We start from the raw sequence: 23044 nt of genomic DNA on the forward strand, positions 1-23044 counted from the left end.
GGGGCTGCTGATGAAAAGAGAGAGTCAGCTCTCCCTCCGGGGCCAGGGGCTCCACAAGCTCACAGCAAAGCTTGCTGGGAGCCCGTCGCCATGACTGCGTCAGGCAACAGAGAGAGTGGAGAGGAGGAAGGAGGCCACGGAGTGGACAGAGACATGTGGAGCAGCCAAATGGCAATTTTCTGCTGGTAAAGAAGACTTTAATCACATGTTTCACTCACACACTGAGGTCAGCTCGAGTATTCTGGGACACCCTCACAGTTCTTGCGCACAGATCCCCAAAATAGACACACTGTAACCTGCGACTGAAAAAGAAGTTTTCTTTCTGGCTCAACATTTGAATACTACTGGTACTTTCCTCACACCCCACTACAGCAGGGGTGGGGAACCTTTTTCCTATCAAGGGCCATTTCAGTTTTTGCTTAGTGGGGCCCCCAGAAGTTGGGGGTGGTATCTGTATTTATGAATTGCCTCACAGGCCGTATATGGCTCGAGGCCAGAGGTCTTCACCCCTGCGCTATTTGTTTTTAAAGGTGCTTTCTGTCCTGCTGAATTAAATTCTCAGGATGAGTGCAGCTGTATGATGTCATTCATAAATGTGCTAAAATACCACAGACTTAGCTGGAAAGGAAGAGTGTCAGAGCAAGTCTCTTCTCATCCTGTTGTCCTCATTATCTCGGCTGTTTTTCTCATTTCCTCTCTGCATCGTCTTCTACTTTGTCTCTTTTTGTCCTGCGTTATCTGCTGAGAGACAGAGAAGCCAAAGCAGTCCCCCACCCCACTATCTCCATCCACATCTCCACCATTCAGCTGTTCGGCTAGGAGATTTTAAATTAGAAAGTAGTGCTTTTAAAAATAGTCGTGTTTTTGTGTGCGTGTGTGTGTGTGTGTGTGTGTGTGCGTGTGTGTGTGGAGTCAAGCAGGTGGCTGCTGCACTGACACTGGTTGATGATATCTGCAGTGACAGTCTAATGACCATTCAACTCGAGCATAATTGTCTGCGCTGCCAAATAGCAAGCTGAACACAAACTGCTTCCCACCATGCCCTGCTTCACGTATATTGATCTTACACAGAAAACATCAACCCACGTTGGCCAATGAACCGTTCACTTTGTCGAGACCTATTCAGCCAATAACAGGAAACTGTCATGTAATGGACCCCCCCATACACAAACCACCAGCAGCAGCAGCAGCAGCAGCTTTCCATGTGGGCGTCTGCTGTTGCTGAACAAACTGTTGCATCACAGCACCCGAGCCTGCGTGCACTTGCAGTGTCATTACCGTTACGCCCCAGCAATCAACAAAGCCACGGAGACAGATTAAATTAGATTAGCAGGACTGAGCTTTAAAGTCAAATCAGCAGCTAATGGGTTCTAACATATCTGGCAGCGGTGACAGTGTGTCTTTTGTAAATAAAGGGCAGTTAGGAGGCGCGCCATGCAGTTAACCCTGACCGTCCTGCCACACAATGACTTCATTGTGCGGCTCAGCTGTCAGTCAAAGAGCTGGCAGCCACTGTAAAGTTTGTCCACGCCTGGTGGAGAGTTGTCCTGTAAATAAAAGTTTCTGTGTAGCGTGTCAGAAATGTCCTTTATGGTTGAGTTCCGCTCTTTTTTTCCTTCCTTCCTCCACAGTGACAGAGCATGTATTCTAATGAAGGAGTTACTATTAGAATAATGAGCCTGAAAACTGACAGAAGGCAGGAAAGTTAATCAGACAAGTTAATGATATAACGCAATATGTCAATAATTCAAACTGTTGGAAGGCCATGCGTGTCCTTGGCAGGGATTGGTCCATGGTGGATGTGTGTGCACGGACACACATCATCTCATTATTATATAAGAATGAAGGAAATTAAAAATATGGTTTGGCAATAAGCAAATGTTGCATATATGAATAAATGCTTAAATGTGTGCCATAACCAAAAATTAAAAAGATAAAGAATTCATTCATTTATATTATGAACAGATTGAAGCTTGTGTTTAAAAACATACGTTTCTTTTTAGACTTTCTTTTAATTATTGGACTAACATCATTTATTGATGCATTCATTTATATTTTTGACAAGTCTAATAAACTTCTAAGGCCTTTTTGTCAGTTTTTGGGGGCTGATTTCACATCCACTCAGTGGCTTCGCTTTGCCAGCATGGAAGCATTGCAGTGTTTTTCTGCTGGTCTGTAAAGCACTCAACCTCCCTTTCATAACAATGATTCTGTACGTGAAATGAAACGTTTATTTCCTAACCAGTTGGCATTGAGTAGTTGTTGTTGTTTTGTTTTTTTTTCAAGCCTGCTTGTGATTCCCTTCATTTAAAAGCATCCCCTCATTCACACCTGGAGAAGTGAATGAATGCATTTCATAAAAGCACCTGCCTGCTGGAGAGGCCGTGAAACGGGGTCATCACAGGCTTTTGATTAAAGTGTTGCTTGCGGCAACCTGTTGTTTACTAGTTGAAATATTACAGTCACAATGGTGACATGTTATTGTGTCACTCAGGTGAGGTTTATTTAGTTATTTGAAGTGGATTGGGGTTATTTGTTCCAGCTGTGTTTATCAACGTCTTCCTCTCTATATTTTATCACACTGTTTCATCACCATGATTATAGGTCAGAAAAGCTGTACAAATACAAGTTAAGGCTGACGGTCCCTTGGCACTGTGCCAAAGCATTCTGGGAAAAATTTGCAAGACCTATTTTTCACAAATAAGTGTGAATGACGGCGGCTGGCACATGCACTTGATTTTCATGTTTTATTGAATGAGAAAATGAATAATTGAGCATTTCTGTGTCCCTGCAGGGCCTCTGTTGTGGCAGCGCACAAAGCAATGTGGAGGAAATAAAAATCCTGATACGCTGAAAACCAGAGGTACGACTCTTCACACCACGCTGGACTCTCACATTTGTAACCTCACGCAAACACACTTACAGATGAAGTCGGGCGTGTTTAGTTGCACGTGCGCCATATGAGAGTGGCCTCATGCAGATACTGACAGCAGATGGATGGACTGCAAAACATGCTCATTCTGGAGGATCAGAACCAGCTGGCCACCAGTAGCTGAGATTGTTTGCCAGAGGCCAGCCTGCTGTCCCAAATGCATACACATACCTGCGGTGCATTAGCGTGGACTGTGTGTTCTGCACTCGGCAGCATGTGTACAGTTCCCTCATAAAAGGAAGCTTTTGCTAATGCCTCTTTGTGTACCTGCTATCACTGGAGCAGTGTGCTGTAGTTGTTTCAGATTGACCACAGGGCATCCGATGTAACAGCTAAAGGCTAAAGTGTCGTATCCCTTTATATGTTTATACACTATATGACCTGACCCAACTGTCTATTTCTGCTGCTGCCATCTTTAATCCGCAGTGCAGCAGTAAGGTCGGCCCATACATCGCCGTGGGGGTTAATGAGAGGTTAGCCAGTGCATGCTGCAGCTATTCCACTATGTGATTTCTCATGTACGCCAGCTGATCTGTGTGTCTTTTTTCTTATCCCATGCACCATATTTCCGGGCTAAAATTGCAGCAGATGAGAGATGTTTCAGTTATTTTCTAATCTGAGCCTTGGCATGCCGGGTCACTGCTAGGTTAGAGTGGAACACGATGGCACTGATGTCAGATTAGTTATTGACGGCTAGCAGCAGGTCCACAATGTACCCGAGTCCAAGAAGAGCATGAGCACGATGTGGCATCAAGAGAGGTGCACTTTGTCACATAAATGAATATGTGAAGGAAGCTGACAGATAGGCAGGAAATGAAATTCTTGAAATCCTTTGATTCAGGTTCATGCCGTCCCATCCCTAATCTTGACCAGCCTCTAATGCTGCAAGACACAAACATCTCAAACATGACTGACTGAAGAACACCCAACACACATTTGTTGTGACAGCAGTTCAGCATAATGAATGCAGATGCTTTTATGCAGGCTCACTGAATGGTTTGATATGGTCATGAAAAACAGTGATGTGTATCATTTGCTGTGGCCTTCACTGTCATCCCATCCTCTGTCCACCATCTGTCCATTGGAAAGTAGAAGACACACAAAATGTGTTTCTGCCAAACAGCAGGCCTCCAGGCCTCATCGTATTTTTAGTTTCCCAAATAATTTCTGTGATCTACAGCCCGAATCAAGAACCTTCTTTTTTGTTCTGTCAGCCATTTGTTAGCTTCACTTTTGTTCTGTGACCTATTTTGAAGCCAAAGAGATGTCCATGTCCGACTTTATCGGAGACCTTTCAGTCTGTAGCTTCCGCTCCATCAGTGGAGCTTCCAACGACCCAAACCCTGCTGACAAAGGAGACACTTTCTCAAAACCCAGCGGAGCAACTGACAAACAGCTATAAATGGAGAGGAGGGATATTTGGTAGGATTCATCAATGGGTTAGTGGAAAGAAGCTGAACAAGGGATTCTTCCAGGAAGCCAGAGTCAGCTGAGTATCCGACATTCATAGCAAGCGTATTCATTATGCAGGCTCAGTCATCGCTGCACTAATAGCTCCTTTATTATGTGTGCTCCAGTTTCCTACCGTGCTTCTGCGTGTCTCGCTGTTTGGAGATGGAGCCGGCAGAGTGGGCTCAATGCAGAGCGGAATCACAGTTTTGCGTGTGACTCAGCTTTTTTTCGGAAGAGCTGCTCGGCGTGTTGAGCGACTGTGGCGTGGTTGACATGCCACAGTACACGGCGGGCGTCAGAAGAAGCTCTGCGGAGCTAGCACATCAAGAGCAACCTTACTGTGGGAGCGTGGAGCAGATGTATGTATGTGTGTGTAAGTGTGAGAGTGCGTGTGTGCTTCAGCGCTCTTGCTGGGTGGGTGGCACTGTAGGCTGGTGAGAAACAGAAAGTGACTCACCGATGCAAGCGTGTTTTCAAGCTTCCACTTCTCTCTGGCTCTCTGAGAGTTTCTGCATTGTGCAGACAGAAGAGCTAAACAGCACAGCGGTAATTATCCGCACATATCCTAGACACTGATATCCAGTGCTTGAATCATTTGCAGCCATGAGACAAATACATGCTTGTGTTCGCCTTTTGCCTCCTCGCAGCTCCAAAGCTGACTATTCACCCTTGCCTCCTCCCAGCTTGTTACCTCCACCATAATGACTGTGCCAGTGTGGGCTGTGCAGCTATTCACTGAAATGTCAGCATGCCCTTAGACTGTGGCTCCATTGTGGTTCCCAGTTTGCCTGATGGAAAGGAGATGCAGTCAGTGGGTAGAAGTGGTTCTGCTAATGAACCTAGTTAAGCTCCTCTCCATTATATTGACACATCTGGTGGCATTTTTTGTCCGCGTGCTCTTGCTCTACCTAATTAAGTGATCTGCTCAGCATCTGGGCCGCAAACTGAAGTGCACCCACCACCGCACACTGGACCTACTGCACTGTATGCTGGCTCTCTGTGCTTGTTACTGAGTTTTAAAGAAGCCTCTTCAACCTCAGCCTGACACATCACCAGCTGTCACCAGCAGGTTCTGAGCACAGGACGTCCCCAGGTCATCCTTTGGCCATTTGATGGCTGTTAAGTATGCTGGTTTATAGAAAGAGCACTTCGTCTTGACTGTCAGATCCACTCATGTCAGAGCACCTCGCTCTCATCCTCACCGTCACTACGCCGTCAAGGTGCCGTGGTGGAGAATCTGTGAATTAGCTGGAGCAGCAGCAGCGCTCAGCCCCGCTGAGAGACGTCAGCTCTGGGAAACATCAAAGTGCGCTGGATCCTCAGTCAGCAGCACACAATGAGACATCATTCTGTCCCTGCTCGCAGTGACAGCACCGTATAGACGGATGTGTGGCAGCGTGTTTGTGAATGTAGACATTATTATCATTCATGATGTAGACACATGTTTAAACCCTAACATTTAGATGATTTAATGATGATGTAGATGTTTCCAGGATTTTTTTTTTTTTTTTTTTTTACAATGAATTGTAAAAAGTTCCATTCTGGTTCCAAATGGGAATATTTGCTGTTTTTTTAGACTTGACTGTGAATTTAAACTGACTATCTTTGGGTTTGGGACAGTTTTGAAGACATCTCATTGGGCTCTTTTAAACTGTGCTGAATATTTTATGACATATTTTCTATATTGTGACATATTTTATAGAGAGAACAGTGATATAATCAGCATAATCAATCATGAAAATAAGTGCTGGTTTCAGCACTGAGCAGCTGTGTTCTTCATGTGTGTGTCATACAGGTTTCCTTTGATTTGCCGCCTGTCTGTTGTTTCAGTTCCATAAGTTTTTTCCTATATTTTCCAAAATTCAATCGGATAAATTCCAGAGAACACAAAGATGTTCATTTGGTTGCACAGTACACGTCAGTCATGAGTTATGACTAAAGTCACGCTCTGTACTCAAACTTTGCGGTGGCTACATTCTTTCTGGTCCGCTGATGTGACGGCCAGTGAGAAACTGGTGTGTTTGTTTCTCCTTTCACAGATTATCCCCATGCATGATCGTAGAACAATGTGCTAGAAATATCCCAAGGTAAAAATATACACCCAAACAGCAAAATGGGCCCAAATATGCAGGCTTGTTTGCCAATAGCTGCTTTTTCAGGTCCAGCTTGAACTGCGAGACCGATGTGTTTTTTGATACTCAGGTCTGACTCTGAGTTCTTTGTGGAGCCCTGCTCTTACCCTGCTCACCGTTCCACGTGTCGTTCAAACAAAGCCTTTGAACAACACGTGGAAAGTAGCGTTACAGAATCTAGATGAGGTGGAGAGGGAAAAAGAGCAGGTGGGATGATTGACCGCTTTTAATCTACACCTCTACAGAAAGTTCTTTTGATATTCCGCCCTGTCCTCCACCCCTCAGTCCTCCATCTCACTTCAGATAAAAGAGGTCAGGGTGGGCGTAGGAAACCCAGAAGATGGAGAGGTTCAACCACAGCTTTTTAATGATTTCTCAGTTAAGCCCCCCATAAGTCTACCGTTGGCTGGGTGGGTGCAGAAAGCAGACGTTTGGCTCAGACAGAACTGGACTATTTATGCAGCATGTTGTCTGTTTATACTGATTCGTCTTGTTTGTCTGACTGGGAAGTTACATGGTTTAAAGTTTATGAACTGTCTCTGTTGAGCGCCGACAGCTGGCTGCCCTGGCTGGCTGCTGGCTGCAGCTTGTTGTTCTGCTGCTGACAGGATGCAAGCACGCACGTGTGTGTCTGTGTGTCTGTGTGTGTGTGTGTGTGTGTGTGTGTGTGGTTATGTGTGTGAGTGAGAGAGCCTACTGTGCAGATGGTAGTCCCATAACCTCATCCTGTTTTACTGACTCGCCAACTTGCTAAAGAGCCCACCTTCAGCGCATCTGCTGCAGCATGCTAATGACTCGCTTTGGTTCTGTTCAAAGATTTAAGTCTCAGAAATTTCTCCTCTGCTTCTAACAAGTCAAGTTCCTGTACTTGTGAGGTCAAAGCTGTGAGCGAGTGTTATGTAGTCTTATCTTTCCTGTTCGTCTGTGCTCTGTGTGTCTTACATAGCAGAAACATATCTTGACAAAAATGAGAGACTAGGTGAGCTCTCTGTCTATGTGCATGCACATTGAACGTCTAGGTCACCATATGGTCGGGGAGAAGAGAATGAACGCCGATTTTTATTGGCCTGTTAGAGAAAGCAGGGGCGGGGAATCAGATGGCTGGAACAACAGCAGCTGTAGATCCTCACTGATGAGCTTTAGACTCGCTGTCCAGCCCGCTGAGAGCTGTGACAGGTATATTGTCAGCAGAGCTGCGAGAGGCTGCGGGTGCACCAGGCCGTCGAATGGCTCACACTCGGATGGGCCTCACAAAGGCTAACAATTGAGTCTTTCACTCGGCTGTGGCAGGGCTGAAAATGTCCCACATAAAAACATTTCTGGTTTGCAAATTAGCCCGATCTTAACCCACCCAGGCGAGATGACGTCGATCCCACGAAGAGCACCTCTGGGGCAGAAACACCATGAATCCCATTGGAGGTCACTACACGGAGCTTCAGTTATGTAAATGCACCTCATGGACTGCACTTTGATTCCTCAAAGCTCTCACTGTTCCAGCTCAACTTTGTCATTATGTCTTATTTACCACTTTTCTGATGAAGGTTGTGAAGTGGTTCAGAGTTGTTAAACATTAAGAAGAGAGCACTTTTGATGTTTCACTAACTTCCTCTGCTCGGGGCAGTCTGGTTTGTCAATAATGGGCCACAGTTTCCATCAGAACTCCACATGTTGGAGGTTTAGCTGTGATGTGATTTTAATTATAATGGGGGTGGGGTATAAGGGTGGGGTGAGGGTGGCTGTTAGGTCTAGGCCATATGCCGGCCCCGGGTCCCCAGGGACTAAGCCAGCAGCTTAATGAGCAGCCCCACAGGAATTAGTGCTGCTTTAACCTCAGTGTTGTGACTGCTGAGAGAGGCCTGCTGCTCAGCTGATTTACAGCCGCTGATGGGTGGAAGAGGAGGAGTAGCTAAGGGGCCTCATCCTGTCTGTAAGTTCACATGAAGAGCTCTCCCTGAACTGTTTCAGGATACGGAGCTCTAACATCATTCAAAGTAACACAGTTGTTTCCTCCTCGACCTGAGAGGAATTATGAACTCGGTAAAAACGAGCTCTAATCTTCCATTATTAAGGCTGGGAAGTCTTTCAGTACTAGTGCCAAGACAATAACAGGTTTTCAGTACCGATAACAGAAATCTACATTTTTTGATACCTTACTTTTAGAAATATGAATGTTTTTCAACAGAACTCTTTTTTTGGATTTGATAAGTTCGCACACCAGCAGTTGTACAGGACCACAGCGTTAGTCAAATTCTGATTTCGATCAGGAACTATCTGACAGAAGAATTAAGATACATGATTACATATCTGACTGTATATGTGATGCCAGCTTTCGGGACTGGACAGAAGTGATCCTTTCAATACAGACACATTCAGCACCCGTCAGTCAGCACCAAAAAAAGTATTGAGGTTTGGCCGTGTTTATTTACATTCGCATTTTTATCTTTAGCAAGATTTTGCTGTTTGGCCCTTATCTGCCCTCTTGTGGATATACTTTTCAATCATTCAGGTACTCAAAGTACATGTGCAAAATTGTAAGTTATGCAATTCACCTGCAGCTGTTTGTCTGCGTGAACAACTCCATGTGCCACATTGTACCGTGGACGCCATCACACCACAGTCAGTTGTATAGAGAGGACATTGACGATATAGTATAGTTGCTGAAGTGGTTGCTTTTCTAATCTACATTGGATTTAGAAATCTCTTCATTTTAACGTGCACGAAAGGGAAACCTGCTGCGGCAGTAAAGTTCAGAAAACATTTAAAAGGTGGAGTAAACACAGGAAGCAGGATGTGGGACGGAGTCTGTCATGCTGAGTATGTGAAGCACAGAGTAGAACATCAGTGTCACGCTGTAATCTTTCATACACGCAGCATCACATTTCACATAAGTCCTGATGTTTTCATTCCTTTATCGTGTCAGTTTGAAATGTCCAATTTCAGACTGACTACTGTCTGCGAGAGCTCTCACTGTCTGGTCTGACAGGTTCCCATCATGCCGTTACTGCTGCAACGGCATCATAGCCCTCTTCAAACATTATCTGCTGACTGATCTTAATGGATCCCACCCGCTGTGTTGTGCTGTAGCCTCGATACAAACCAACAAAAGACAACGGGGGGCAAATTGCGTCAGGCCTGCCTCTCACATATGATACTACTGTGGTGACCGAAAGTCTACCTTCATAATACAGCACAAGAGGTGCCAAATAAGGACCTGCAGTTTCAGTGTCTGTGGTTTGGAAGGACAAATGCATCAGGGTGCATTGAATGTGAAGAGAAACTTTGAGGACCAGCAGACAAAAGCCAGTCCCACACTGGCACAGTGATGGTACAGTATCCACTGGGGTTGGTTATGATGCCACACATCTGTGGACAGACGACCAAGCTCTGCTGTAGCAAGATTGACAGGCTGTTTGTTTCCATGTGGCTTCACATGATTGAACCATGATTGATGGTCAGTCAATCACACAGGAAGCCCTCTGGCCCATCAGTCAGCCCAGCCTCAGACCCAAAGGACAGGTTCTTTGCCACTGCATGACCAGTTTCTCAGTTGTCAGTCATTTCTCCTGATGGATTCACACTGCACTTCTAACAGGATGCTGGTGTTGTCTGTCTGTCAGTCAGTCTGTATTAGTTGGTCCATATTGGTATTCTTATAATAGAAATAATAGTCACCTAAGGTCAATAAACAATAATATAGAGTGGAATATTATCATCCAGGCCTACATTTTAGTTCATTTCAGTGATGAAAGCATTAAAAGTAGCTTTACAGTTTTGTAAAATTGGTATTCCTGTTGTTCACTTGTTCATTGCATCTCTTGTGTATGGCTGTGTTGTTCCGTGCACGTGCGCGTGTGTGCCCATGCATGTAAACCCCGTGAAGACAAAGAATGATGAGCCTTAAAGATTATCCCCAGCGGAGCACAATCCTCTTTGGAGGTGCTGAGCGGCGGGGGCGTTCCTGAGCCTGGGCGCTGTCTAGACGCTGCTGCTCTGTGTGCAGGAACGTGCTGTACTGAGCCAGGCAGCTGCACACACTGGGCGCATGGAGTCACAGCTGATTCACAGTCTCCTCAGAGGCACAGCACATTTTCACATCTGAAGTCACAGACACATGCGCGCACTCACAGAAACAGAGAGACTTTTTCTTTCTGGAGACAGGTTTGAAGCCGTGCTTTAAAGGTGGAGTGATGTTGTGCTGTCTCCTCATCCCCGGTTCACCCTCCATCATTCAAAGGCTCTTTAATCGTCATGGCTACTGCGTCATTTCCAGACTATGCCAACAGAGCCAGGACCCGTCAGTGTGCTCAGGAATGTGGTAACCTAGCAACGGGATTGGAGAGACAGATCACTGTGTTGGGTCGGTGATGGGCAACCATGCCTTGTCTGCGCTCTGACAGCCTCATGTGATGTCACCCTCCAAGGCTTTGTTTTGAGCTGAAAGGGGGAGCAACCGCAGGGATGGAGAAGGCTACAGCAGCTAGGAGAACTGAGGAGTATGGCATCATAAGCAGGGATGTATGTAGAGGCATGTATCTAGAGCCTGATGTATGTTACTCCTCTGTGCCAAAAAACTGTTGTCTACAACCTAATATAGGTTATATAATATATATATATGTGTGTGTGTGTGTGTGTGTGTGTGTGTGTGTGTGTGTGTGTGTGTGTGTGTGTGTGTGTGTGTGTATATGTATATGTATGTATGTATGTATGTGTATATATATATGTGTGTGTGTGTGTGTGTGTGTGTGTGTGTATATGTATGTATGTATGTATGTGTATATATATATATATGTGTGTGTGTGTGTGTGTGTGTGGGTGTGTGTATATATATATATATATGTGTGTGTGTGTGTGTGTGTGTGTGTATATATGTATGTATGTGTATATGTGTGTGTGTGTGTGTGTGTGTGTGTGTGTGTGTGTGTGTGTGTGTATGTATGTATGTATATGTATATATATATATATGTGTGTGTGTGTGTGTATATGTGTGTGTGTGTGGGTGTGTATATACAGTCGTCCTCAAAATTATTCATACCCTTGCTAATTCTTGAGATTTTTTAATTTAGTGACGAAATATTACATTTTTTTTAAGTTTGTGTATCAGTTATATGTGAACAACAATTGAACGAATGACAACAATATAAAATTTATGAAAATATTCATTTCAGGGGTATTTTATTGATGGATTCCCAAAAAATGCCATGTTCAAAATTATTCATACCCCTGACAATATTTCAACAAAAATGTACCAAATGTGGTAATCTTTGTCCAGTAGTTACTTTAAGGTGTCACAATGGAATAAAACCCTTTAACATTGTTGACCAAATGTTAAACACTGATTTAAAAACAAAAAAACCCCATCCTTCCAGAAGAGTATAAATAGGGGAAAAGTGCTCAGGTCATTCCCAATTTCTGGTCATCATGGTCAAGAAGAAGGAGCTCAGCGAGGACCTACGTCACCGTCTTGTATGTGCCTACAGTGAAGGAAAGGGTTATAAGGCCATTTCCAAGCAGTATGATGTCCCTGTGTCAACCGTCCAGAGCATCATCAACAAGCACAAGAGGTTCAATACTGTTAAAAACCTCAGTGGGCGTGGCAGAAAGCTTAAGGTGTCCTCTAAACTTGCCAGGAAAATCTGCCGAGAGGTCAACAACAACCCACAGACCACAACCAAGGCCCTAATTGAAATGCTTGACCAGGCAGGGACACAGGTGTCACGGTCCACCATCGAGCGAGTTTTGCACAGAGGAGGTCTCCATGGACGTACACCTCGGAAGACGCCGTTGCTCAGGAAGAAACATCTGGAAGCTCGTCTGGCCTTTTCTAGACGTCATCTGAAGCAAGATCCCAGCTTTTGGTCAACCATCCTGTGGTCTGACGAGACAAAGTTGGAGTTATTTGGCCATATGGATACTCAGTATGTCTGGAGAAAGAAAGGAGAAGCCTACAGACCGAAGAACACTGTGCCCACTGTCAAGTATGGTGGTGGGAACATAATGCTATGGGGATGTTTCTTCTCCAGTGGCACAGGGAATCTCGTCAAGGTCCAAGGAACCATGAAAAAGGAGGATTACATCAGGATCCTTGATGAAAATGTGAAGGAATCTGCTGAGAAACTCCAGCTTGGCCACAACTGGACGTTCCAGCAAGACAATGATCCTAAACACACTGCCAAGGTAGTGAAGGAATGGTTCAAAGACAATGATGTCAGCGTCCTAGAATGGCCAAGTCAAAGTCCTGACCTGAACCCCATTGAAAACTTGTGGCATCACTTGAAGACCAGAGTGATGGCTAGGAAACCGACCAATCTGACCCAGCTTGAGGCTTTCGCCAAGGAAGAGTGGGCCAACATCCCACAGGAGACATGCAGGAAGCTTGTGGACACGTACAAGAATCGTCTAGAAGCAGTCATAAAGAACAAAGGCTATGCGATTGACTATTAAAGAAAGACAAAGGACGAGGGTATGAATAAATTTGAACATGGCATTTTTTGGGAATCCATCAATAAAATACCTCTGAAATAAAGATTTGTTTGAATTTTGTATTGTTGTCATTCTTTCAATTGTTGGTCACTTATAACTGGAACACAAACTTGAAAAATTGCATTCATTTCATCACTACATTAAAAAATCACAAGAATTAGCAAGGGTATGAATAATTTTGAGGACGACTGTATATATATATGTGTGTGTGTGTGTGTGTGTGTGTGTGTGTGTGTGTGTGTGTGTGTGTGTGTGTGTGTGTGTGTGTGTATATAAACACCAGAAAAGTAAGGTTGAAGATACCTCGGTGGAAATAAGGTGCAAAGCTGTGGTTTCTCTGGCGCTCTCTTTTCATCTGCAAGGTAGAGGAAGTTACTACAGCACGGAGCATCAAACTCATTTATCCTGTGTGTACACGCCATGAAGAATGCATGTGGCTGCTGGGTAATAAAACGTGCATCTGCTGTGATGGGACATACATAATAGCTTATTATGCGGACATCAGTATAGTTCTACATTAGCTTTGTGTTTTTCTTCTGCTGTTGGAGGCTGTGCAGAGAGGGTGGAGCAGGCAGTATCACACTAGTCAAACCTGCAGCATTTGCCGCAGCCTTTGACTCCAGGTCGGCCCGTTGATGAAGATGAAATGCAGAGAGTGAGAGCGGGACACAGAGGCCTCCTTGGCCTATATAGAGAAGGAGTCTTCAGAAAAACAGCCTCTCTCCAAATGGAAGAACTTTGTGGGTTTTTTAAGCATTTTGGGGTTGAGCCACATTATTACACAGCTCTCCTAAAACGTTATTCTCAGTAATGTGAATGGAAACTTAACACCCTTCAAGGTGTATTTCAGGGTTTTAATCACATCCTGTAGGCTGTCATACTGATGATGCTGAGATAGCTTCTGCTAGGGAGGTTCAGCAGAGTGTTGCACCATCACAGGAAGGTGCATCACCCGCAAGCTGAAATGTACAGTTGTGACCTTCAGTCTGTTTTTGTCTCACAAGGGTATTTCCTTTTGCCATTTTGCCCCCATAGCATCGTAATTGTAAACCTGTTGCTGATAAACCACTACCCACTATAAAGCAAGCCACTGCATCTCTTCAGTATCAGTGAATGCATGTGGTTGGACACGCTCGTCACTGTCTGCACAGGCTCTTCTCTAATAATATGCAAATTGAATACAGTGTGTGACCCTGACACCACTGTCCTTTGTCTCGTTGCCCTGAATGACAAGAACCTGGGGAACCTGCAGCAGTGCGTTCTAACAATGTTTTCTGCCCTTCTGTTTCCTCTGGTGATACTCAGTGATCTGAGGATGCTTTGAGAGTAGGGCTGGGCAATATGGCTGAAAACTGTATCACGATACAAGTGTTTTATATCGGTCGATATCGATAATTATTGATATTTTTTATGACCTATTTAAAATAAGGACCAGAAGAAAAATACATTCAATTTAAACATTTTTATTTTAAATTTAACCTTCCAAGGCAGAAAGGAAATGTCAACACAACCATGGAAACACTCAAATAATAAATGTAAATAAAAGTGTAAAAATGTAAACAGTGAGAAACCTGAGAACTTTTTTTCTGCAGGTTTAGTGCAGGAAGTTCACAAGCTGATTCACCCTCTGGTGAATAAAATGTTTTCAAATATGTGCAGTGTTTTGTAAACATAGCAGAAACTGAGGTAGACTTGACATCTGTAACATACAAAAAAACAAACATGATAGACAGCACAGTAACACTGACTGAACTATAAAACCAGCCTAGACATATGAACAACTTTAGTCACTCTTCTTACTCTAAACATACATTAACTATTCAATTATATTTTTATTGCAAGTGTGTTTAAAAAAAAAAGTATGTGCAAGAGATGTTTATAACCTGGCTTCTCCACAGTGCTCAGTGAAGCATGTGTATATGATAAACATGGACAAATGTGAAACATTCTATTCCCCCCAGTGTGACAAGTGTCTGGTGAAGACAAATAATCACCTAAAAATGTCAAAGCTATCCGTCTAAGGGTGCTTACAGAGTGACTGTGAAGGTGCCTCCTCCATTCTGTGCTCATGTGCTACTTTGTTTCTGAGCCAGAGCCCAGCAGTGCAACCATCCTGCTGTATGCCACGCTGATCACTGCCTGACATCCAGCCGCTCAGCCGATGACGTGACTGACGTGGGCACACGGTAAATGCATAAGTGTAATATATGATTTGACCAGTGTATTAAAAGAGGCTGGCAGAGAGAACTTGTCATTTGTGAAGTCATCACATTTACTGTTAATGATTAAAATTTGAAAGTACACTTGAAGCTGAATTTCCAGTGTGAGGTTTCCTGCCTTGTGTCATGGAAGAAAAGCACTTGTGAAAGATAATTGATGGCTCCCTCTGAGGACCAGATGAATATTTTGATGAGGAGAGCGGAGGCAGCATCTTGTGTTGGTGTTGATTCATCCAGAGCCCAGGGGAAGCAAAGAGTGTGGGGGCTGCCAGTTCAAGCCCTGGACACAGTTGCGTTATTAACAGAAGGTCAGCTGTCAGCACACGTCTGCAGGCCTCACATCAAGCAGCTCACTCAATTTTGCGCCTCTGGCTGACATGTTTGTAACCTTGTCGTCCATTTAATGAAGGTTCACAAGCCTTCTCTTCTAGCTTCTACATTTCTTTTCTTAGTCCAATAAAACCAAGCCAGACCACAAGGAGCGCATATTACACAGAGCATCTGGAACAACTTTGATTACCTCTCCATAAAAAATATATAGAAGCTATATTGAGAGAGAGCTGGCACATATTCACCTGAAGAACTTATAGGGCTGAACTCAGAAGCATGAAGTTGCTCACATCCAGTCTCACGAGATCAACCTTTTTTATCAGCTGTTGCAAAATCACATTAATGTTGTCAGTCAGCCAAACCGAAATATGAAAACTGTTGACTGTTGTCTGTTTAACACTCATCACAAGCTGGTGTCTGTACTATTGGCCAAGTTGAATTGTTACGGAAAGAAACGCCACGTTGTGTGGTTTAGATTTGATTCTAAGTCATTTTAATGAGAGCGCACAGAGCTCAGAGCTGAGCAGCAGCTTGTCCTGTCAGACTGTACAGCTACAACACATATTATCTAATGTGAGCTAATGTAACATTAGCTTAGCAGCCAAAGTGAGACTGGGAGCTGTGAGTAGAATCATTCTATACTATATCTTTAGCTTTAATTCTTAGATGTGACTTAGATGTGAATCATATTTCATATTGTATGTAGAGATTGTAGCCCTGACTAAATAAAACTTTCATTTAATTGGATGTGTTTAACTGTCAAACCATTTTTGGTATCGGAAAAATGTAAATAGGAGCTAATTAGTTGCTACGTTAGTGAAAATATGTCTAGACCCCGTAGAAGGGTACTGATAGGCCCATTTGATTCAGACAGTCTGAGCTCAAACACAAAACAGATGATAAGTCAGTGTATTTTCTGTTGATCAGCTCCACTTCAGGGTAGGGCTGGACGATATGGCTGAAAACTCTATTGCGATATAAGTGTTTTATATTGGTCGATATCGATAATTATTGATATTTTTTATGATCTATTTAAAATAAGGACCAGGAGAAAAACACATTCAATTCAAACGTTTTTATTTTAAATTTAACCTTCCTCTGATTATAATCCCCTCAGCTATCAAGGCAGAAAGGAAATGTCAACACAACCATGGAAAACACTGAGAACTTTTTTTCTGCAGCTTTAGTGCAGGAAGTTCACAAGCTGATTCACCTTCTGCTGAATAAAATGTTTTTAAATATGTGCAGTGTTTTGTAAACATAGCAGAAACTGAGGTGGACTTGACATCTGTAACATACAAACAAACAAACATGATAGACAGTAAGTAACAGTGACTGAACTATAAAACCAGCCTAGACATATGAACAACTTTAGTCACTCTTCTTACTCTCAACATACATGAACTATTCAATTATATTTTTATTGCAAGTGTGTTTAAGAAAAAAAAAGTACGTGCAAGAGATGTTTATAACCTGGCTTCTCCTCAGTGCTCAGTGAAGCATGTCTTTAGCTATATGATATGTCGCTGCCTCCGTTATGTCTTCGTGCCTTTTAGATGATTTGTCATCAGGCACTGAAGCAGATACCTCTGCATGGTGGTCAGCTGCTTGTGTGGTGGTGCTGCGGTTGTAGATGTTGTTGGACGTTGGCGAATAGGGCTGCGCTCCAAAGAGTGAGTGCGGCTAAGGTGGTTAAACAAGTTTGTGGTATTACCGTTCTTGGTGGGGACGACAGTCTTGCATAAGTTACAGACCACATTGGTCTGACTACGGTCCGACTTATAAAATCCAAAAAACTCCATACTGGCGAGCTGACTTTCCCTGTTCTGTCGACGATTTCTTCGCTCGCTGCAGCGCTCACTTTCTATTTCTCATCTCACTCCTCGCGGAGTAACAAACACGTGACAGCGAGATGGCGCTACCAAACTTGATAATGTTACATGATTGGCGTGTTAGCGTGTCTCTCTCACTGATTAGCGATTACTCCCTACGTTGCTCAGTTACCTGAGAGCGAGTCCCTTTGTTCATGCAACCAACCTCGCTTCGCAACTTCTGTTTCTTCCGATGAAGAAAAAAAAATTATCGAATGCTTTATCGAACGCATCTTATATTGATATTGATGACGTGTCTATCGCGAGATATATCGCTATCGGCCCAGCCCTACTTCAGGGTCAATAGCTTTCATCCCTACAGGAGGAGGGTGATTGGATGACTGCTGGGCTTACTGCCACTGAGCGCAGAGTCATGGTAGTCTGGACTCAAAGAGGCTAACGAATCAGCAGTTATAGTGCTGAGTCGCTGTCTGCCTTCCATGTCCCCACCTTGCTGGATCATAAGGTGTCATCCTCTTTCAGCTCCTACGAGTGTTGCCACTGTAGTTGCTGCTGCTGACATTGAGCCGCCCTGACACAATGGTGCCACTGCCGGCCCCACCCAGCTTGATTTTGACAGAGGAGCGGCGACGACAGAGGCTAGCTCCTTTCACAGTATGGAGAGAGCGGAGAGAAAAGACAGGGTCACAGGAGCAGGAATGGATGAGGCCTGTGTTGTTGTGATCCGGGCTCAGCCAGCAGGAAGAGATGTAGACAAGCATGTGGCCTCTCTGCTTCCCCCGGCGGAACCACAGACGAGCCGGGCGCAGGAGGAAGGGTTGTTCCAGTTTTGACAGCTCGCAGCTCATAATCCCAACCGGAGAGGAGACGCTGCTGACTGAAATGAACCATAAAGAGCTGTGTATAAAAAAAAAACAGCAGATACAGTAATGCCCAATTTTGACTGCCGTCTCCGGTCTTCCTTGTGCTCTCTGGCTCTGTAGCTGAGGTAGCGCACAAAGGTCTGCACACTGGGAGGTGACCTGCGCTGTCTGAGGAGCTCACACTGCGAGGGATAAAAGCAGGACAGAGTTTGTGATTTTTAATGAAAGGGGTTTGAGCATCCTCAGGCAGACCTCCAGCGGGGACACGGGCTGTAAAAAAAACGAGCTGTGAAAACAAGATAATCTAGTCCAGATTCTTGGCTTTCCAGAGCGTACCTCACCCAGCCTCTTTGAAGTAAGCTGGAAACTGCCAGTGCAGGATGCTTACTTAAGGCCAAAATGGAGAGCTTAACTTTTTAACGTTGACCTTGGGGAGGCCGGAAGCAGCTGCTCATGTCTAGTGAAGGCCGCTAGTTAAAGTTAAAAAGAATAAATCTTCTTGAATTGGGAGACGTGTTTTTGTTTTCCCTTTTACTATTTCCACTTATTAACATTTCCTCCTTTCCTGACATTGTCCCAAGCTTGCAAATCATTTCCTACAGAGTTGTAACAGAGTTGTTTTCAAGCAAACTAAAAATAGGCATGCCCAAGTTTTCCTTTTCAATCCCACCCAGCTGATTCTTAGTCGGTGTCTCTGCTCAGCGGTGTGTGTATTTCCCTTTTGCTCACCACAGCAAATCCTCCTTCCCGGGAAAAGGGAGGCCACTTTGTCTCGCTGCGGTTCGGCCGGCCTGGAGGCAGCAGGAATGTTTAGGGGAGGCAGGGATCACAGCTGCTGCAGCGGTGGTGTTGTGTAGGCAGTGTTTCCTCTGTGATGTGCCATGTGACCTCAGTGACCCCCACGGCATGAAGCCAGGCCAGCCTGAACAAGGGCTGCCCTCAGAGGGTCTAAGCCACATCGGTCCAACAGAATGTCCCTTTATTTCAAATGTGCACGAGTTGTTTGTGTTTAAAACTGCAGTGTGTGTTAACGTGTGTTCAGTCATACATGATTAGGATCAGTCCAATGTGCGTAATATGGAAGTGTCTAGAAAGGATTAGACAAAATATAAACTTTGGTTTATTTGTAAAGCAGTAGCTGTAGAATATTTCCAACATATTTGACTCATATACGTAATTTATATTCAGCCTCTCTTTACTTGTGCAATATGTTCGACCCAAATTGTGACCCACATGGCATACTAATTTTAATAGAGGCATGATTTGACATGCTTTCTAAAATTGCAACATTTTTGAATGTGGTTTCTGTCTGTGAAAACTCTGGCTAAACTTCCCCAAAGCCAACAGAGTGGGACAGCGCTGCTAGCATTAGCGTTACCCTAAATTCTGACACAATGCAATGGAGAAAGGATGTGCAATTGGTGAAATTTGTCCACGACAGACCAGGAGCGGTGGGCTGTCATCCAACCGGCGCCCGGGGACCCAGTTCCTTTCATCACCATTGGTCAGGTGGTGATATTCTTGCATGTTTTTCGTGGGTTTTTTTTTGTGGAGGATACCCCAGATGAATACGAGGAGAACATGCAAACTCCGCACAGAAAGGCCCCTTTTTCCTCGAGCAGCAGGCACCGAAGGTGGAGGACACGCCCCCGGCGCCCACAGCGGGAATCAAACCCGGGACCTTCTAGCTGTGAGGTGAGAGTGTTGCCACTGTGCCACCTGAGTGGCTAACCCTGACTGGCACAGGCCTCCGCCCTCTGCAGGATGCAGCATGACGCTGGCAGGACAGCATGCTGGGAGTGCAGAGGTGAGGCTTTTCCCTGGCAGACACGGGGGCGCAGCATATGACACCCAGAGCCCATCATTAGCCTGCTCGCTTTGTCGTGTGTCTGGGCGCTCGCTCCTCCCCCGTCCATCTTCCTGTCTATCCATTTCATCACCTGCCGCCTTCAGTTCCGCCCCCAGTCAACCCTCTCCTTCAATTCAATTCTGTCTCTTTATGTCATTGAGATTCCTCGACATAAACTTACAAATTTACTTGTATTTAAATGAGTCGATTTCATTAGAATTGTGCTATGATAAATGCTGGCATGACTATGGTGGGCTATATTCACATACGCCCCCTGCATTGTATACCAGCTTAAACTGATATTTGTGTAGTGAGAAGTGCTGGGGCAGGCAAATGAATGTTAACAGCTCAAGGACTGTAACTCTGCACTAAATTAATCACACTTACAAACACCACTGCACTGAGTCATACTAAGTTAAGATAGATAAGAGAAATGTGTGGCAGCCAGCAGTTGAGTTTTCAAAGCAGCATGAGACAATGAACAGACTAACAGAGACCAAATCCCATGTGCTACAAAATTGAATTGAGTTGTGGGCGCTGGGGGGCATGTCCTCCACCATGCCTTCGGTGCCTGCTGCTCAAGGAAAGGGGACTTTCTGTGTGGAGATTGCATGTTCTCCCCATGTTCACCTGGGGGATCCTCCATAAAAAAATGAAACCCCCCTCTAAAAAACATGCATGAAGATCACCACCTGACCAATGGTGACGAAGAAGAAACTGGGTCCCCGGGCACCGGTCGGCTGGCAGCCCACCGCTCCTGGTCTGCCGTGGAGGAAGGATGACCAGGATGGGTTAAAAGCAGAAGAAGAATTTCACCAAGCATCGTGTGTGTGTGTGTGTGTGTGTGTGTGTGTGTGTGTGTGTGTGTGTGTGTGTGTGTGTGTGTGTGTGTGTGTGTGTGTGTGTGTGTGTTGTGTGCATGTAGTGTGACTAATAAAGGATGTCTTTCTTACTTTGCTGTTTTAGTTCACTCTCACTGCCTTGATCCAGCAGGCAGCTGCTAATAGCAAAAAAGCTCTGATAAACCATCTGTACTCACTGAAGAGCAGACAGACACAGAGACTAGCTGGTGAACATAGTGGAGCAACAAGCAGCTAAAAAGCCAGTAAGTTCCCTGAGGAGGTGACGGAGACCAAAAATGGGGCTAAAAGCAGAGTGGATATTGGCTTTATGTTTGTCAGGTGGCAAAGGCTCCAAATTGATATTAATGTTGTTGTGTGTGCTGGATGTGTAAATAACTGTTTGCATTCCCCAAGTACTTGTCTTTCCCCAAGTGGACCAGAAGAGGTATTAACTGACCAGGATATGCTGGGTATACACAGCATACACTGTATATGACTGATAAACACTGCTAATTGTCATTCAACCTTATGAGACCCATCATTGTGGTAGTCTGTTGTGTTCTTGTGTATATGTTATGTACAGTATGTTACAGGGTAGGTCTGTTATTTCCAGTATGTGTGGCCCTGCAATCAGTATATGATATGCAGTGGAAAGCGTGGCTGTGCTCTCCTGAGCAGTTGCTGGAGTCATAACAGCGTGCACTGCCTTCATTTTCTCATTTTCAAGCATCGACAACAAGCTAGCTGTTTCCCCTCTGCTTCCAGTCTTTATGCTAAGCTAGGCTGATAGCCTTCTGACTCCAGCTCTGTACTTGTCACATCTACATGTCAGCAGTATCAAACTTCTCATCTCACTCTCGCAAAGAAAACAAATAGGTACATGTCCCAAAATGTTTAACTATTCCTTTAAAAGCGTTGAAGTGAATCTTTGAATTTCCTGAGTTACATATGTACAGTAACCTTTGATCCTGAAGCAGACGGGGATACCAGGTCAGAACATACATATTGTGTTTTCCACATTCTGATTCCATCGTAGTGGGTAGCATCCTAGCTGCTTTGTAGGATGGGTGATGGTCTAAGTAAAGCTCCTAGCACTCTTGCCTGTTGATGAAAAGGCAGGTTACTGAGTGCAGTTGTTGATACCTTTCTATTTCTTTGTCACCATCAGGACAGTTATCTGAGCATCTATTGCACTTGCCAAGTGTGAAGTGAGTCTGTGTCCATGGCACAGTTTAAAATGGAGAAGAATTGTAGTCTGAATGTGTCCTTGTCAAGGATATATGCTCCCACATGTATGTCCTAGTCTGTGTGAAACAAATTAGCAGACCACCTCTCCACCCCCACCCCTCCATTCTGTTTCCCCTCTCATGGACCCGGAGGTGTTTTCATTTGGACACCATCTCAACGGGGTTGACTTCAGCCCTTTCATGACCATAGGGATGGAAAAAGCCTTTCCTGAGGGGTTAATATGACAGTGTGCCCTCCACCTCCTGCTTTTAATGACACCCCCCACCTCCCTATCAAATATAAATGCAGCATCTCCCTCAACGGTTCCCCCCAGACGCCATGACATACCTTCAGCTCTGCACAAACGCCCCATGAATTATTCACCCAGAGTGGCTCGTGGACGTGGGTGTGCCTCTTGCAAAACCCCCCCAACGCCCTTCTTCAGCCCCCTGTCTTTTCTTAGACATGCACACAGGTGAAAATCACCTTATTTCACAATGACTTAATCAATTTTCATCCCATTTACTCTTTTTATCATGCTCTTTACATGTTCACATGCTTTAGGTCTTTGGCTCCAATTAAAGAACCTAATGAGTTTTGTCTATCCAGTGCTATATGAATAGCCTTTTGTGTTAACTAATTATAGATCTCACTCCACTACTGGTCATGTTCTGCGTTGTAATTGGATTTTCCCAGAGGGTCTATTGATTTTATGTTGAAAGTGGCTGAAACGTGGGATGAGGTACCTGGTCTGATATGAATCATGGGAGCATACTTAAAGCTGTATGCAAGCTGAACAAAGGAGAATACTTCATGCTTTCTTATGTGTAAATGTTTGGAGTTTAGAGACCCTTTGCCACGGTTAATTTCAGTGAAACTATGCTAT

General features: G+C 44.5%; 1 protein-coding gene across 3 annotated transcripts in view; it reads left to right on the forward strand.

Annotated features, from left to right (window-relative positions):
• The window catches only part of fynb (FYN proto-oncogene, Src family tyrosine kinase b), a 75175-nt gene that overhangs the window by 12370 nt on the left and 39761 nt on the right, over positions 1 to 23044 (forward strand). For all 3 annotated transcript variants that reach the window (XM_070986847.1, XM_070986849.1, XM_070986848.1), the window contains exon 2: positions 2795 to 2863. The gene's annotated coding sequence lies outside the window, so the exon portion shown is untranslated. The remainder of the gene's footprint in view (positions 1 to 2794; positions 2864 to 23044) is intronic.

This window comes from Chaetodon trifascialis, chromosome 19 (genome assembly GCF_039877785.1).
Source record: "Chaetodon trifascialis isolate fChaTrf1 chromosome 19, fChaTrf1.hap1, whole genome shotgun sequence".
Taxonomy (NCBI): Eukaryota; Metazoa; Chordata; class Actinopteri; order Chaetodontiformes; family Chaetodontidae; genus Chaetodon; species Chaetodon trifascialis.